This window comes from Carcharodon carcharias, chromosome 4, assembly GCF_017639515.1.
Source record: "Carcharodon carcharias isolate sCarCar2 chromosome 4, sCarCar2.pri, whole genome shotgun sequence".
Taxonomy (NCBI): domain Eukaryota; kingdom Metazoa; phylum Chordata; class Chondrichthyes; order Lamniformes; family Lamnidae; genus Carcharodon; species Carcharodon carcharias.
The window spans coordinates 98,901,782-98,907,530 of NC_054470.1; the positions used below are offsets into that span (position 1 = coordinate 98,901,782).

The 5,749-nt window shown below is 44.6% G+C and overlaps 1 long non-coding RNA gene across 1 annotated transcript; it reads right to left on the minus strand.

The window, feature by feature from the left end:
- Positions 1-225: 225 nt before the first annotated feature.
- Positions 226-4,005, minus strand: LOC121276895. The gene is made up of 3 exons (XR_005942748.1): positions 3,858-4,005; positions 2,702-2,885; positions 226-465 (listed from the first exon to the last, which is right to left on the minus strand). It is a non-coding gene; the product is annotated as an uncharacterized LOC121276895 (long non-coding RNA).
- Between the last annotated feature and the right edge of the window lie 1,744 nt (positions 4,006-5,749).

Here is a 5,749-nt window from a genome sequence, read left to right on the forward strand (position 1 = left end):
AAATACCTCCCTGCTGTGCTGCGACCATTCTATGATTCTATGATATTGGCTTGTCATTATCTCTTTGCTTTTATACCCAATAATCCTTGAAATAAAACATTTTTATAGCCTTGTCATGTTGAGGTGCAGTAATTAAAGTGCCGTGAACCTGTACAAAAAATTGTTCTGCTCTTTCATAGCATCAAGTTTAAATTTATTCAGAGTATAATGACTACATTAAAAAATACATCATCTTACACTTACTGAGATTGAATTCCATCTGCCACTTTTTAGCTCATTCATCCACCATTTCAATATTATTTTGTAACTTCCTTTGGTAGTCTAGAAAACTCTCTACCTCCGACTCTGCCTTCATTCCGAAATATTGACAGCACTTCTCCAAATTATTGATATATTTCAGTGTGTCAAACATTAGGAGTTGACGGTGAGGGTCAGGCAATGCACAGAGGCTGAGTCATGACATAGCTGCGTGGAAGAGAAAAAGAACAAAATTTAAAATGCAAAATTAAAGCCAAAGAAGAGAATAAGCAGGATGTCTGGTTCTGATTGGTTTGTTGTGTTCAAGGGTCAATCTACAATAACAAGCTCACTAGGGTTGCCAACTATGATTAAATGTATTCCTGGAGGTTTCCTCGCATGACTTACCTCCACATTCCATAAGACCATGATCATAAGACATAGGAGCAGAAATTAGGCCATTCAACCCATCGAGTCTGCTTCGCCATTCCATCATATCTGATAAGTTTCTCAACCTCATTCTCTCGCCTTCTCCCCGTAACCTTTGATCCCCTTATCAATCAAGAACCTATCTATCTCGGTCTTAAATTCACTCAATGACCTGGCCTCCACAGCCTTCTGTGGCAATGAATTCCATAGATTCACCACTCTCTGGTTAAAGAAGTTTCTCCTCATCTCTGTTCTAAAAGGTCTTCCCTTTACTCTGAGTCTGTGCTCTCGGGTCCTAGTCTCTCCTACCAATGGAAACATCTTCCCCAAGTCCACTCTATGCAGGCCTTTCAGTATTCTGTAAGTTTCAATCAGATCGCCCCTCATCCTTCTAAACTCCATCACGTATAGACCCAGAGTCCTCAAACATTCCATTAATTGGTCAACACATCTATCCTTGTGAATCACTGCCCCTACACCAATTGGAAAGTAAAAAGATTCATTATCCAATTGGATGATGATTGACTGCCAGCCAAACAGCCTTTTTTTCCATCTTCAATATGTTTATATCTGGTAAAGAGAAATATTCAACGGAAATGACAAAAAAAACCTATCTTTTTTAATGTCCTGTTGATTTTACTCCAGGATTACACATAGCAGTGTCCTGGAGATTGATCTTCAGTTCCTACAGAATCCTGGAGGGTTGGTACCCCTAAGGTTCACCAACGTATTACAATTTTATAGATTGCAAACTGAAAGCCCATTGGAAAAGGCGGTCGGAAGAATTTAGGGAAGAGCAACACAGAAAGAAAGAAAGAGAAAACAAAATAAGGCTTTGTATGAATCTCTGGGCATTCAAGGTGGCATGGAAACATTGAAGAGGGTTGATTCTGGGAATCCTGCTCCTCCTTCAGGCACCATGCCCCTAAGAGGGCATTGCAACCAGGGACTTCCATTGGATTGGCCCATGATTATGCTTGGCAAAGAATTGTTATGGTTTGCCATTGCCTTCTGCAGGAGACCAGGAGGTGGACCAGGAGACTCCACCGCTCTTACCACCTGCCATCAGGCATATTGGAAGGATTTACAGGCTTTTGGCCAACATGTTTGGCCAGGTTATGAGCCAGGTTCTGAAGTGGGACTTGATCCCCAGCTTCTGGCCCAGAGGTAGGAACGCTACCACCATGCCAGAAGGCCTTCCAATTCAGGGACTAAAGCTTGTAAATGATGATGCATGGGGCAGAATTTTGCCTCAACAAAAATAGAATTACCTGGAAAAACTCAGCAGGTCTGGCAGCATCAGCGGAGAAGTACAAAGTTGGCATTTCGAGTCCTCATGACCCTTCAACCGAACTGAGTAAAATTAGGAGAAGGGTGAAATATAAGCTGGTTTAAGGTGGGGGGAGAGAAGTGGGGGGTGGTGGTGGTTGTAGAGACAAGCAAGCAGTGATAGGAGCAGATAATCAAAAAATGTCACAGACAAAAGAACAAAGAGGTGTTGAAGGTGGTGATATTATCTAAAAGAATGTGCTAATTAAGAATGGATAGCAGGACAAACAAGGTACAGCTCTAGTGGGGGTGGGGTGAAATAAGACTAACAGGGCATAAAAAGGTATAGATTTAAAAATAATGGAAATAGGTGGGAAAAGAAAAATCTATATAAATTATTGGAAAAAACAAAAGGGAGGGGGAAGAAACAGAAAGGGGGTGGGGATGGAGGAGGGAGTTCAAGATCTAAAGTTGTTGAATTCAATATTCAGTCTGGAAGGCTGTAAAGTGCCTAGTCGGAAGATGAGGTCCTGTTCCTCCAGTTTGCATTGAGCTTCACTAGAACAATGTAGCAAGCCAAGGACAGACATGTGGGCAAGAGAGCAGGGTGGAGTGTTAAAATGGCAAGCGACAGGGAGGTTTGGGTCATTCTTGCGGACAGACCGCAGGTGTTCTGCAAAGCTGGCTGAGGGTGTCAGTAAATGACCGAGCTCCCTGTGAACCAAAGTAGAGATAAGTAGTCAAAAGCAGAAGAGGGAGCACTCACAGAGAGGGATGATACTTTGCAGGACCTTCATGACGGTGTTTGCTGTCGACTTCACTGTTGCCGCAGGCAGGGTCAATGTCCTCACCAGTTAGTGCGATGGTACATTCCTCAAAGCGAGTTAGGGGCCTAGTGTGGGCCACTCCATAGTCTGGGACCTCTCCCTGCTGATTTGAGCAGGCTTCTCCTGTATGAAAACAGATGGAGAGAGTGTGAGCAGGAAACTTGGCACTGCGTGGAATGTTTGTCTGGTGAACAGCGCCGTGGACAGGATGAGGATGTGAACTCCAGAGGGTATGAGGCTGAAGGAGATGTGAGGGTGTGTTTGAGTTAGTGGTGTTGGTCCTTGAGATGTGAGACCCCAGCGGATCTGTGACGGTTTTGTGATTGTGTGAGTTGAGGGTGATGAGGTGGTTGACTTCCCCTGGCGGAATGGGTGAGAGCATTCATCCTCTTCCTGCACTGGATAGCTGATGTTCTCTGTGCTCCAGTGGTGCTGACCACCGCTGCCACCGCTTCCCAGGCCAGATTGGTGACTCTGATGGGAATTCCTCAGCTAGAATAGGGTTAGAGGACATTGCGGAGGCCTTCTTCTATGGCCAGCAGGCACAGCAGAGAGGCGTCAGTAAACTTGGGGGCTACCTTCTCCTTTGCTTTTGGGGTCATCTGTGGCATTCACTAGTCCTGGTTTGTAGGCATGAAGTATGTTGCACTCTGTTGCGCTTTAAATATGGCGCCCGGAGTGAGGAAGTGCGGTAGTCATGGCATGCCGAGCAAATCCGAGCCTGCCCGCCAGCAATCTGGCATGTTTCACATTAATGCATTATTAATGAAGCAGAACAATATTGCACAATAACCCGCCATTGCGGCCAGCAGGTATAGCTTTCTTTTCACACCCGCCACTGCACTTAGTGCGGATCTGGGAAGATTCCGCCCACAGTGTCAATCCACCCGCTGTGAGAAACCAAATTCAAGTTACTCAAAATTACTTTTTAATAAATATACAAAACTGTTTTCTCATTAGATTGGGAAAAAGTGAGACATTTCTTCATTTTAAAATATTTAATCTTTTCCAAATCTTGTTAATGTCCTTGTGTCCAAAAACATGCAGTCTAATTCCTGAAGCCTCTTTGAAAGCTTACAAATGGCAGAAACTTACAATAGCGATTAATGCACCTTTAAGAATAATTTTCAATCAGCAATTGTTTCTTCTGTCAGGTCGCTTTGCTCGCGAACACGGTTGCACACTTATCTATTGGTGGGTGAGTTTATTTACACAAGTAACACAGCACTAAGACAATGTGTACTTCCCCGACCATTTCTATTCTAAACTACTGATTAACATTGTAGACTGTGCTGCACAGCAATTGGGTAATATGGTCACATGGTCTATCTGCTCACATTCTCTTAAAGGTGTATTGCACCTCAGATTAACACAGTAAATAGTTAATTATTAATAGTTTAAGGGTGATTAATAATAGTTTTGTGGGTGGGGCCAGTTTCTAGCATGTAAACCATCACAAATGATCTCAAGATTCTGTGAACACTATTTGTGCTTAAAGTCCTGTGATCATTTGCAGCGGTTATGCCATTATCAGGGTAATTACGCCAAGGAAACGGGCACAATTAATTGAGCAGAAATTCAGGGTTGTCGGCATTCTGTCCAACAGGTACAGAGTAACAACATCACCATCTACTGGTGTTTCACCATCCAGCACAGTCTACATTTTACACGAGAGATTTAATTAATACAGGAAAAAGGCCCTGGCTTCCGTGCATGGTTAACCGACAGACTGAAGGAGAACTATTACATACCAGTATAGCCGACAGCATGGGGAATTAAGCATATTTAAGCTATAATCAGAACATCCATATTTGGAAGAGAAGACTCACATTTATAATAAATACGATTATAATACTTACTTTACAATCGCCACAATGTTGGTTTTATTATATACTGCAGAACGTGTCTTCAGAAAATAGGAAGGGTTGGGGGAATTTTAATGTGGATCAGCCTGTGAGTTGGGGGATTTAATTCCACTGAAAATGCCAATGCATCCAACAGCCAATTCCAACCTGCCAACTTCTGGGTTTAACTGGGGTATGTTCAGCTGGTTCTGCACAATCTCCTCAAGAGACATGGGTCAGGTAATAACACATATTAATAGTTTAATTAGAGCAGGTGGCAGCCTTCCAGTCCCTTAGGCCTATTAGCGGCAGCTTTCGCTGCAGAGGCTAAAGGCAGGCAGGAAGAGGGTTTACGTCCTTTGTGGGGAGGGGGAGTGTCTCCTGTGCCCATTGGGGGCACCTCCTTAAGATCATACCCACCCCCATTAGTGCCACCCAACTTGGCCTCTAAAACCAGATCACTCCTCCACACCCCCCCTCACAACTAGGGTCACAAAAATGCCCGGGCTTACCTGAAGACCGGTATCCATCTTCAGTTCTTCTAAGACTCCTTGTAGTCACAGCAGTGGCCATTACTGTGTTCTGGCACTGCTGGGACTACAGAACTGTCAGCCAATCCGATTAGCCAGCAGCTCTTGAGAGTGGGAATTCCTGTCCCTGAGCAGCAGAAGTCCCACTTTTAACTCATTAAGTGTATTGTCCCCATGAGGGAGCAAGATTTAAAGTTGGCATGGTGCTGACCAACCTTTTAACACAGGGGTGTGGGGGGGCAGTGAGGAATAGGTCCCCCAACACCAGCACCCCCTCTGTAAAATTCATCCCATGAAGTCCTTAAGTCCTTGAGGCTCTTAAGTAGCTAATTAAGGGCAAATTAAAAGCTTCATCCCACAACTGCTGGACAATACCAGTGGTGGGGTGGGGCTGGATGCCCATGAGGAGGCCTACAGGTATATCCTGGTGGTCTCTGGGCAAGCTTAGTGAGGCCCTTCCAAACGGACACATTGTGAATGGCTCCCTCATTGGCAAGGGCCTTCCCCACTGAAAGAACCACCCCTGCCATATGCAACGATCCCTCCATCCCACCACTAACCTGGGCCAGTCAGTCAGGTCCTGGAGGTCCCTCCCCTGGCACTTCTCATTAGT